Source organism: Sus scrofa, chromosome X, assembly GCF_000003025.6.
Source record: "Sus scrofa isolate TJ Tabasco breed Duroc chromosome X, Sscrofa11.1, whole genome shotgun sequence".
NCBI lineage: Eukaryota > Metazoa > Chordata > Mammalia > Artiodactyla > Suidae > Sus > Sus scrofa.
In genome coordinates, this window is record NC_010461.5 from 102159991 (window position 1) to 102172613 (window position 12623).

The following is a 12623-nucleotide window of genomic DNA, read 5'->3' on the forward strand; positions in this document are numbered from 1 at the left end:
CTGTGGGAAGTTTACTGAACTTTATATAATTACCAAAAAATGGGTCTAATTTTATTTTTTACTATTTCCTGAAACACCTTGCCAGGATATCAGGAGATGCAGCAAAAGAATATGGCAGCATCTTGGTTTTAATTTTTTCCCTATGATTTAAAATTGTAATTGATTGTTTTCTAATTCAATGTTAAAATATGCAATTTATGTCAAAGTCTTTACTATATAAATTTTCTTATAAATCAATAAATATCAGCCAAACTCTCTAGTAGAAACACAGGCAAAATATATCAATAGACAATTTACAAATTAAGAAGTCCAAATTATCAGTGACATTTAAAAATGGTCAACCACAGCGGTAATTTAAAAATATAAGCTGAGGGAGTTCCCACTGTGGCTCAGTGGGTTAAGGACCTGATCTTGTCTCTGTGAGGATGCAGGTTTGATCCCTGGCCTTGCTCAGTGGGTTAAGGATCCAGCATTGATGCAAGATGCGGCATAAGTCATAGATGTGGCTCGGATCCAGTGTTGCTGTGACCATGGCACAGGCCTGCAGCTGCAGCTCCGATCTGACCCCTAGCCTGGAAACTTCCATATGCCACAGGTGTGGCCATAAAAAGAAAAAAAAAAAAAATGCAAGCTAAAACACTGAAATATCTTGCCTATCAAAACGGCTTTTTTATTTTTCATAAATGATTATATCTTAAGTTTTCAAGGGTTCAGAGAAAGAAGCACTCTCATATACTGCTGGTAGGAGTGTAAATTTTTGCAAAATGTTTGGACAAATTGGCAATGTATACCCGAAGTGTTGGAAATATTTTTAAACATTTCGATCTAGCAATTCCATCTTTATAAATTTATACTAGGAAAAGGATCTAAATAAATTTTAGAATGATAATATTCAACATGATGTTGTATATAATAACAAGATAAGGAAAAGTAACAAAACGTCCAGCAAATAGGGACTGGTTATATTAGTGAGTGTACACAATTGAGAATGAGGCTGCCATTAAAAATAATGTTGTAGAAAAATATTAAATAATAGAAAAAGATGTTTACAAAGCAGGTTATAAAACAGTATTTATTATATGAGCTCATTTTTAGAGTCTTATTAGTATACTAAGGATACCACAGGCTCTTCTTGAAAACTCAGACAGCTGAAGAGTGATGGCACTTCTTCTAACTAGCCGTACAGTTTAGAGCAAGCTGCTTAATCTTTCTGAGTGTCAGTTCCCACATATGTAAATTAGAGATAAAAATACCTAAAATGAAAGATATTATGGTATGCATAAAGGAATCTATGTGAGTTAGAAAACGATTCAAGTCTATTTCTAGAAAGTAAGTGCCCATTTTTCTTTCTTTTCTTTCCCTTCTTTCTTTCTTTTCTTTCCTTCCTTCCTTCCTTCCTTCCTTCCTTCCTTCTTTCCTTCCTTCCTTCCTTCCTTCCTTCCTTCCTTCCTTTCTTTCTTCCTTTCATTCTTTCTTTCTTTCTTTCTTTCTTTCTTTCTTTCTTTCTTTCTTTCTTTCTTTCTTTCTTTCTTTCTTCTTTCTTTCTTTCCTTCCTTCCTTCCTTCCTTCCTTCCCTCCTTCTTTCTTTCTTTCTTTCTTTCTCTCCCTCTCTTTCTCTCTTTCTTTCCTTTCTCTCTTTCGTTTTTGACACACCCAAGACATATGGAAGTTCCTGGGCCAGGAATCAAATCCTGAGCTGCAGCTGCAACCTATGCCACAGCTGTGGGCAAAGCCAGATTCTTAATCTGCTGCACTACAGTGAGAACTTCCCGTTTTTCTCTTAAGTATTAAAATAAAGTTAGAGATTCCTTTCTGTTGTTACTGTTCAATGTATAATCCATTACCATCATTCTTTATGCTCAAATTTGGCCAGTGGGAGCCCCCCCAAATTAGTTTCTGTGTCATTTTGACCTATCTCAACTCGTCTTTGTTTTCTAGCACAAGATACTCCAGGCTTACTTTGCACAGACTTTTTCTGACACTGACCTAGAAACAGACATTTCTCCAAGGAGCTTCCTGTAGGACATGTATTTAGAAATCAAAGTTTAGGTATAAGATATGCTCATTACTACTGAGATGTCATTGTTTTTACGTCCTTTCAGGAAACACAGCAAGGATATAGACACATAGAACAAGACTTTTAGATTTTATCTTTGTTAATATGTGTGTGAGTACACATATACCCACACACATACATATATCAGTATATATGTATATTTCTTAAAGAATGAGTTGATATCCCTAATTTTACTCCAATACCACAGAGTTCTTCCTCTCCTCCATTCCATATTTTTTTCTCCTTTTTCACAGAGTGAACCATGTTCTCAATAACATGATTATATTTACTCATTTGCTTATTGTACAAGACACACAAAATAGTATTAGAATTACTACACTAATACCACTAACAGAACTAAGCCTGGATAAAAGTTTGTATTTTTTGTCCTTAGAATATATCCTTCTGAGGGTGAACAGAGTTATGTATTAAAAAGTTACGTATTAAAAAGATTCATGTATTATGAATCTTCCTAACATGTAAAGAACTCTTAGAAAGTGAGACAAAGACAAAAAAAAAAAAAAAGAAAACAAAAATAGGCAAAAGATATGAATACACAGTTCACACAAAAAAAGATCCCTAAACATATGAAAAGATAGTTTCACTCAAAATAAGAGAAATACAAACTAAAACTGCCCTTAGGTATCCTTTCTAACCAATCTGGTTACAAAGATTCAAAAGCTTGTGACAAATGCTGATGGGAAGTCCATCAGGACATGGGACTGCCACACACTGCTGGTGGGCATACAGAATGCTACAACCCCTGTGAAAGCTACTCATGCAGAGTAGTCACTTATCATGTTTATAAATTTTCCTCTATTTTAATGGATATTTCCTATCATTTCTTATTTCACATATATTTCTTCCTTTCCTTTTCCTTTTGTGATCTGCCTGTTTGTTGATTTTTAATACCATCTTTTTTTATTTTTTGTTTTCTATCCCATTAATTTCTGCTTTTTTTTATTATTTTCTTCCTTGTGTTTTCTTCTAGCTTATTTTAAGGATTTTTGAGCTTTATTTTTATTCTTTTACTTTTATTGATATCCGTTTCCCTCTTATAAATGTTTTTTGTATCCCATTAATTTTGACATGTGTTCATTATCTCTATTTCTTAGAAATTTTATAATTTAAAACTTTTATTTTTCCTTTTAAGATGTTTAAAATTTCCAGGTGAAAGGACTTTTCTGTTTTTAAAATTTTCCTCCTAATTTCTGGTTTCATTTTGCCATAATCTAGGAATGATATTTGTATTCCTTCCACTTTATGAAACACATTAAGGTTACTGTTGTGATCTAAAATATGATCGAATTCTGTGAAAGTTCTGTAAGTACTTGAGAAGAAGGTATATTCTCTATTATCAGGGTGTTAGGTTCAATATAGAGCCATAAGACCTAGCTTATTGATTTTGTTTTTTTAGGTCTTCTACATACTTAATCAGTATCTATCCATGTAACCTGTCTTGAACTAAGTAGTAGGTTAAAATATCCTATTACTTGATGATCATTGTACATCTCTAAATGTAATAAATTCATTGAGTAATAAAAAATAAAATAAAATATCCTATTACTAGTTGTTTTTATTTCTCTTTGTATCTCTTACAGTTTCTGCCTTGTAAAAACAGTTGTTGTTTGTGCATAGACGGTCATAATTTTTAAAGAGTACCTTTCTTGTTGCATTTAATGGTTTTTGGCAAGAATTCTATTTTGCCTGATATAAAGATTATAAGCCTTGCTTTCTTACTTCTTCCATTTGCATGATAAAACTTTTGTTTATACTTTAATTTTTAGCAATTTCTGATTCCTTTTATTTCAGGTGTATCTCTTGTAAATAGCATAGAATTAGGTTTTGCTCTGTAAGCTAATTTGAAAATCCTTTCCTTTTACTAATATGTGACTAAACCCATTTACATTTATTGATGTGACATATTTTTAGTTTCAACATATTATTGTTATATTTATAGCATTATGTTTATTTTATTTCTTTATGTAGTTTGCTTCTTTGGCTTTAAAAAATTTCTTTGGTATTTAAGAAGGTTTGTATTATTATTGTATTGATTACCTTGATGCTATTACCTTTTATAAAGCCTTTAGTACTACTTCTGCTGGCTTAACTTTCTACTATTTGGTTTATCAGCTTGAAATTATACTCCTTGACTACGTGACAATCAATGAACGTATTTTACTTTCCCTTTTTGTTCTCCTAGTTTTAGCTGCATTATTACTACTTTATCAAAATACATAACATTTTCATACACTATTTCCATCCTTGTCCCCATCTTTGTTTTAACCTTAAATCTACAGTTGAGCAGATTATTATTCACGAGCAGCCCTTTTACCAATTCCCTCATTAACTCTTAGTTGGATAAAGCTTGTTCTCTAAATCATAAGCTAAAAACTACAACTTTTGGCAAATCTGGCCCACTTCCTGCTTTTGTGTGCTCTGATGTATGTTTTTAAATGGTTGAACAAAGATGAAAAGAATAACAATATTTTAGGACATATGAAAATTTTATGAAATTCAAAAGTCAGTGTCCATAAATAAAATTTTATTGGAATGTGGTCATACTGATTCATTTACATATTGTGCATAGCTGCTTTTGGTTTGGTTATAAGTTGAACAGTTGTGAGAAAGTCTGTATGGCCTTCAAAGCTTGAAATATTTGCTATCTGGTCCTTTGCAGAAAATGTTTGCTGACTTCAAATCCAGTAGGGCTTTTGAGTACACTGCTCCCTGAGTTCTTGCATGTTTAAAAGTGTCTTTCTATATTCCCAATAATTGAAAGATGACTTTTTTGGAATAAAATCCTTGGCTCACATTTCCTTTCTTGAGTTACTTGAAAATATTGCTTTACTCTTACATTGCTTTGTCTATCATCAAGATGTTTGATACCAAGCTGATTTTCTTTCCTTAGTAATTGACTTCCACTCCAAAGCCCAGAGGATTATTTTTTTTCCTTTATCATTAAAGTGCACTATTTTTACCAGGATATGATTTGGAGTTGACTGTTTTGAATCAGTTTTCCAAGGTACTTTTGATTTTTCCTTTCAAAATTTGCAATCAGGTCTTTTATTTCTGGGAAGTTTTCTTCTCTTTGTAGTTTTAAATATTCTATTTCGTTGTTTAGTTTTTCTTAATCAGGAACTACGATAACATATAGTCAAGATTGCTTTGACTATCTTCTAAAACAATCACTTGTTCTGGTTTCCTTTACCTCTTTGTTTCAACTTCAGTATCATTGCTGTTCTAGTGCCTTTCATCATTGTATCTTATAGTTTCAACTCATATCTCTCTTGGTCATTACTCAGTGTAGTCTTCATGTTCAATATTGTTGTACTTTTCTAAAATTTATTTCCTGAGTTCAGTGAACTCTCATTTTGCAACATACTTTTGCATATTTCTGTTCTTGAGTTTTAAAATTTATAATTTGATTCTTTTTTATATCCTCAAATTTTAAAGATACTTAATTGTGATGTTTCATTTGCTTTGGGAGAGGTATTTGAGGAGGTTTTTCATCTGGTGAAATTATTATTTATTTATTTGCTTTTTAGGGCCATCCCTGTGGCATATGGAAGTTTCCAGGCTAGGGGTTGAATCAGAGCTGCGGCTGCCAGCCTATGCCACAGCCATAGCAATGCAGGATCTGGGCCACGTCTGTGACCTACACCACAGCTCATGGCAATGTCAGATCCTTAACCCACTGAGAAAGGCCAGGGATTGAACTCCCATCCTCATGTATACTAGTTGGGTTCATTACCACTGAGCCACAGCAGGAACTCCCAAAATGATTGATTCTTTTTTTCAGTTTTCTCCTTATATACAGAACTTTGTGTGGATACTGTCTGCCTTTTTATGTTCATTCAGAAATATTTTATTTTCCTGGATCATCAAGGAGAGCTGTCTGTAAATAGGAGTCTGGTGTTTGGATGACTTAGCAGATTACTAGGTTTCCTAATTCTCATTAAAGTGCAATTTAAAAAATCAGCAATGCCTTTTGTTTGGTATGTACCTTAATTTCCAATTCACATTTATTTCTGAAGGATCTTGAAATTCTAACCTCATGCTTTCTTCTTTCCCTTCACCATCAAGCTCAAAAGGGACACCCTTTCCAAGTCAATGCCCTCACACCTTCAGAAGCTATGCCTTCCCAAGGCTACTAATGCTAGTTCTGAGCACTTTAAAACATTATTTTCAATTTTTGGTAGCCATTGTTCTCACACACTAGGTCTGAGGTCTGTTCTCAGTGGCTGTCCATCAAGAGCATTTTATTTGACCAATTCTGCTATCATTAGGCCCCAGCTCTCACATCTTCTTTTCTATTTAGTTTTTGTTTGACTCTTGGCTCTGGCATGGGCTACAGAGCTAGTTCTGCTTCATCTGAGTGTTTTTTCTCTCCTTATGTGCAATCTGAAGTGTGTAGAATTCCATCTCCTAGCTATGCTACTGAAGTGGGTTTTGTGTCATTTTATTTGCTCTCTTTGCTGATTTGAATTCCTTTTGGAGGATGGTTTGGAGAGATTTGAATTTAAGGGGCCAGTGTTATTCTATGAGAACTCAGAGCTCCCTATTACTATCTATTTTTACATTTTTACAGAACATATGCAGAAAACATACACTTGATCATATGTGCCCAGTATTTACAGGACATTCAAACATACATTTGAAACAAGTCTCTAATAATGAAGATGTATTATAATTTTGCCTGTCAGTGTTGTTTATGTTCAATTCCATTTATCTATGAAATAGTTGACTGTGGTTAGGGCTACCATTTGTAACTGTGAACAGGGCTAGATTTACTTAAAGGGTGACTGTGTTGTATTTTCCTGTCCCTTACATAAATCCTCCTCCTAAACTTCTAATGATAGGAAATTCATAATGATAGAAGCTCATTTATTTGGCTGAAACTAGTGATGGCAAATATATTTCTTTTTTTTGTCTTTTTTGTCTTTTCGGGGCCACACCCACGACATAGGGAGGTTCCCAGGCTAGGGGTCAAATTGAGCTGTAGCTGCCGGCCTACGTCAGAGCCATAGCAACGCCAGATCTGAGCCATATCTGCTACCTACACCACAGCTCACAGCAATGCCGGATCCTCAACCTACTGAGCGAGGCCAGAGATCAAACCCACAACCTCATGGTTCCTAGTCGGATTCGTTTCTGCTGCGCCATGACGGGAACTCCGCAAATACATTTCAACTCCTGAGCAAACTCTAATTGCAGAGTCTAGACTCAGCAGGAAAGAATGTTTGTTGCACTGATTACTTGTATCTTCCATGGGTCTGGAACAAGTAAGTGATGACATTAATGTCAGAGATCTGCCATTCTTAGCTTATGACTGTCTTCTGTTAAAATGTAAATAATCTTAGGGAGATATATTACATTTTCTTTGTCGCAGCCATTTTTACTTCAGTGTGAATTATCTTATTACATGGGTTGCAAGCTAAAAGGCCAACACAAAAGGAAGGCGGGTAGTATAAAAGAGTGAAGAGGGAAGTATAGCTACTCTGATGGACTAGAGTGTTCATTGTCCTACTGGGATCAGCCCCTATTTAGCGCCAGTCAATAGTTCTCATATGATTTTTGCAAAACGAAACACTATAATAGTGCCTGGCAAATAGGTACTCAATAAATGTGTGGGCGAATAGGTGAATGCAGGTCTAGGAATGCCAGATCTTTCTATATTTAAAAAGAGGCTAGAAATTTTATGTAAGCTAGAGATTTTATGTAAAAATCTCTAGATTTAAGTTTTTGAATTAGTTGACAGCATTTAACAAATTCTATGTGCGCCAAGCAAAACCTGCCTAGTTCATCAGATTCACTTCTGACTTCAGGTTTTGTTAGGGGGTAGAGGCAGAACTAGGTTTCTGAGTGGGAGGATGGAGCAAAAAGGGAGATTGAGACTATGGGCTTTAGTAATGAAAGAGAACAGAGCTAAAAGGTTGAAATAGTGACTGAGCCCATGACCTTGGACTCATTAGTGGGAATGCTGCTGAGCTAGTCAATGAGTAATCTAGATACTTTTCTTTCCTACGTACTCAAATCACAAAATATACATTATAATTTCCTATAAAAAGAGAGCTATAATCATCAGTTTGCTGTGTATGCTAATAACTAGTTCTGTTTCTTATGGGACAAAAGACATACCCATTTCACTGGACTTCATAAACTCATGTTGTTTTTTTTGAATATGTGTTTATATATTTGATCTTGATTGCCCATTGAATCCCTTATTTTTTTAATTTAGCTTTTTTCTCCCTCTGTTGATGGGTTCTTATCTCTACAATTTCTATTTCATTGATTCAAAAGGTTAGATTGATGCCTGTCAGCAAGGAGACTTATGCCAGCTACTGCAAGGACAGGATTTGGTCAGGGAAACCAAACTAAAAACATATAGCAGACAGGAACAGAAACCAAAGATACTAATGGTTTGTTTGGGTTTTGTTCAATCTTGGAACAGGCTGTGTTTTAGGCATGACAAAGAATGAATCTATTTGTACCATCTGGCTTTCAAATACTCCCACAGTCTTCTATGTTGGTAAATCTTAACTAGTGCGATGTCTGCAGTACCCTATATGATAATCTGGGAGCATGTGCTATTACAGCCTGGAGTAGTACTGAGTATGTGCAGTGCTTTAACACATTTTCCCACTGGCATAAAAATGTTCACCTCCCCCACACTAAATAATTCAAATAGGTTCCAAAGTTATTTGACTTTTCAACTACTTATGTACTAACTGAAGCCAGCTTTACCACTGTCAAAGATATAAAAAACTTCTTGGCTCTCTGTGAGGTGGTGGGAAAACTACTGAACTATTTGATAACTTCAGAGGGTTTAGATTCATTATGATTATGTCTAGAAGTAGCATGTGATCTTTAACAAAATCACACCATTTCAAAAATTTTCAAGTTCTCTCATAGCATAGTATACATGTTCCTAATTTCTTTATAGTAGGCATCTCTCCTGTGCAGCCAATATTAGCTTGGTTGCTTGTTATGAGTAAAATCCAAAATCTTTTATGTACTCTATTTACTATTACTTTCATTAAACTCCATAATTTTACTAGTTAGTTTTGAAAAGTATTTGGACACAAAAGACACTATGTGGTATCACTATTTGCCATATTTAACATCTATGTTTCATTAAAATAAAGTTCAAGATCAAAGAGAACCTAGGTTCTTCTTTCAGGGAACAAAGGGCAAAACTGAATTAAGGTTGAAGCAAGGTTCCCTTCAACATAAACAATGGGGCTGGTTGATCTGGTGAAATCTATGAATATCAAAAAGTAAAATGTGCCTTTTCTGTATCAGGTGGTAGAACAACACAGATTGCTTGCTGTCAAAACCACATTTGTATTCATTTTTGGCCATAGCCACAACTAGTTTATCTGAGAGCTCAACAGCCTCCTCTGATGTTCTACGTACATATGCTAGCCTTCAGTTTCCTGATCATTTGATTAGACCATGATGTTTATTTAATATAAAATAAATGAAATGGAATCAAGAGTTGTTCGGTTTTTTCTTCTTTTACAATGTACCATAACATATATCTTTTCTTCTAGTTAAAAATTTCCTGCTGCCAATTCAACTTGAAAATGAGACATTTGTGAGGCCCTTCCTTAGAAACTCTCATGGTAAGCAATTATTCTAGAAGTTAACTATAATTTGTTATTTAGGTCTACATTAGTTAGATTGGCAATGCTATATGAGGTTTTAATCAGCAGAAAACCACAATGGGTCATCTCGGACCCTCTCAATATGTTAGGAGCCCCAAGAAAGGAACACTTGAGGAGCCACACTGTGATCTGGAATTCCACATGGGTCTTATCTATATTGGAGGATCCAATACAATGTAGTGCTCTTATTTAAACACTATCCATACTTTGTTGAGTTGTAAGTCTACCAAGGGAAGCCCACCTTGGGAGATTATACCTAGAAAAGAATCTCGCCTTCCCTGAGCAAATGATTCATCTGGAAGGAGCTGCTCATATATGTTCCTTAACTAGGTCTGAAATATATAGGGGAGTTACATTTTTATGCTCTGAGTCTAAAATCTAAGATTATAATATGCTACCCTCTGACCATCTCATCTTAGCTCTATTCAGCTCACTCACAGCCATAACTACCCTATGATATCATCCAGAGCTCTAGATACTTGGACCTGTCTCCTGTTTAGCATGCCACTAATTTCTTCTTCCTATTCTCCTTCCCTACTAAGTTTGATCCTTTGGTCAATCATTTAAAAAACTTTATCACCAGCAACTATAATATCCCTTTTGTCTTCTTGCTTCATTTGCTCTGCAAGCCTCCACCTTGGTGCAAAAAAATAAATGGTGCCCTTTTAACTTAATTGCTTCTTTTGAAACACCATGTATTTGGTCTTCCTACCTTATCCTCTTACAAATATTTCAGTCTCTTTATGCTCTTAAAAATCACTGAGGATGCCAAAGAGATGTTGTTGATGTATGTTATATTTATCAATATTAACTATATTAGAAATTAAGACTGATAATTTTTACAATTAATTTTTTATTAATTTATTACTTAAAAATTATTACGTTTTAGCTTAACATACTTTATGATACACAACTATATTTCACAAAACCAAAAATTGGAGGAGTGATCATTGTTTAAATTTTTTTTTTTGGTCTTTTTAGGGCTGTACCCTCAGAATATGGAAGTTCCCAGGCTAGGGGTCGAATTGGAGCTGTAGCTGCCAGCCTACATCTGAGCCACATCTGCGACCTACACCACATCTCACAGCAATGCCGGATCCTTAACCCACTGAGGGAGGCCAGGGATCAAACCCACATCCTTATGGGTACTAGCCAGGGTCATCACTGCTGAGCCATAATGGGAACTCCTTAAATCTTTTAACTCTTTGAAAATCTCTCTAATAATCTGGTTTAATGGAAGACAGCTGGATCCTCATATCTGTTTTTATATGCAATCTATTATGATATCACCTATCATGTGGCCTCTGGAAAACTGCACTGAACATTCATGAGAGAATTATAGTGAAAAAGGTAAAAAATGTCTTTGTGGTATTATGAAAGTAGTTTGACTTTGTGAACCGCCCAACAGGTCTTGGGGTCCCTAGTGGTCTCCAGACTACCCACTGAGGACTACCATCAAAGAATTTTCTTCCAACTTCTCTAGTCGCCCCTTCTTAGCCTACTTCACAGCTTCTTTGTCCTCGGCCTTCTTGAATATTAGTATTTCTCAGTGTTCCAGTCTTAACACTCATTTTTCCCTTATTCTATTCCCATGATATTGGTGCCCTCAACAGGTAGGTGCTTCTAAAACTTCAGGACCAGATATTTAATAATTACTAAGTATCTTGACCTGTATGTCTATTTTCATCCTTAAACTTCTTCCTTCAATAGCCCTTCTTGGCTAACAGCATCACCATTTACCCAGACGTAAGCCAGACAACAACTCTGGTCTCTCCTGCCACATGCAATCAGTCACTAAAATCAAATATATCTTATCTTGTAAATACTTCTTGATTCCATCTTCTTCTTTTCCATTCCTAAAAGTTTATGGTCTCACTATCACTCACCTAGATTACTATTATAATCTCCTAATTTGACTTCATAACTTTGATTTCATAACCACCATCTGGTAATTCCAACTTCCATACTGCCATTAGGGTGATTTTTTTCTAAACATAAATCAGAGCAAATAATTTTCTTTCTTTAATGAAAGATCATTAAAAAAACTTCCCATTTGCTCTTGGGTTAAATTACAAGCTACTTACCATGACTTAAAATGCCTTTCATGATTTGCTCCTGCTTACTATCTTCATTTTCTGCTCCCCCCATCCTCCATTTGTGCTACCTCAGGTTTTCCAACGTATTTGTATTTAATAAAACAAATTATGCTTTTTCACCTTTCTGTAAAGGGAATATTGCTAAGCTCCAAATGAATGTGTCTCCACCCTGTAAGATGCCACCTCTTAGTTTTGACTGTGACAAATAAGATATTCTGCTGGTGATCCTGGTTCTCCCCACTCTAGCTGTTCTATATTAAAATTCAGTCATATTTCTGAAGTTTTAAATGGGTTAACCTGCCATCTGTTTCAAAGCCATTGCTCTAATTGAATTATTCTTATTCACTTTAGAGTAAGTATAGCTTAACAACTTATGTAATGTGAGTCTAAAAATATTCACATATCTATATATGTTATATAGATATATATATAATTTGGATGAGCAGAAACTAAGCTAAAAAGGAGTGAAAGTTCCTTCATGCAAAACAATTAAAATTATTTACTTTGAAAGAGATTTCTTGAGAGAGAATTTTTTTCCTGAATTTGCAAGATTGATTCTTCCTGTTCTAAAATTTCTTAGGCATGTAAAAATCTCCAAAATTACTAGCATGTTGTCCAGTCCTCTTTTACTATACCTTCCAGTGGAACTATTTCACAAAGTCTCATTTTAATTTCCATACCCAGGTTAAGACAGTGGTGTTATGGGAAGTACTTAGTAGGGTAACTGCCTCTCCTTGAAACAAAAAAAATCTCTTGCTGCAAGACCTATCCATTACTCATTCACCACAGAAATTATCTCTT

General features: G+C 34.8%; 1 protein-coding gene across 5 annotated transcripts in view; it reads right to left on the minus strand.

Annotated features, from left to right (window-relative positions):
• Positions 1-12623, minus strand: part of TENM1 (teneurin transmembrane protein 1) — a 787960-nt gene that overhangs the window by 306651 nt on the left and 468686 nt on the right. The window lies entirely within an intron of this gene.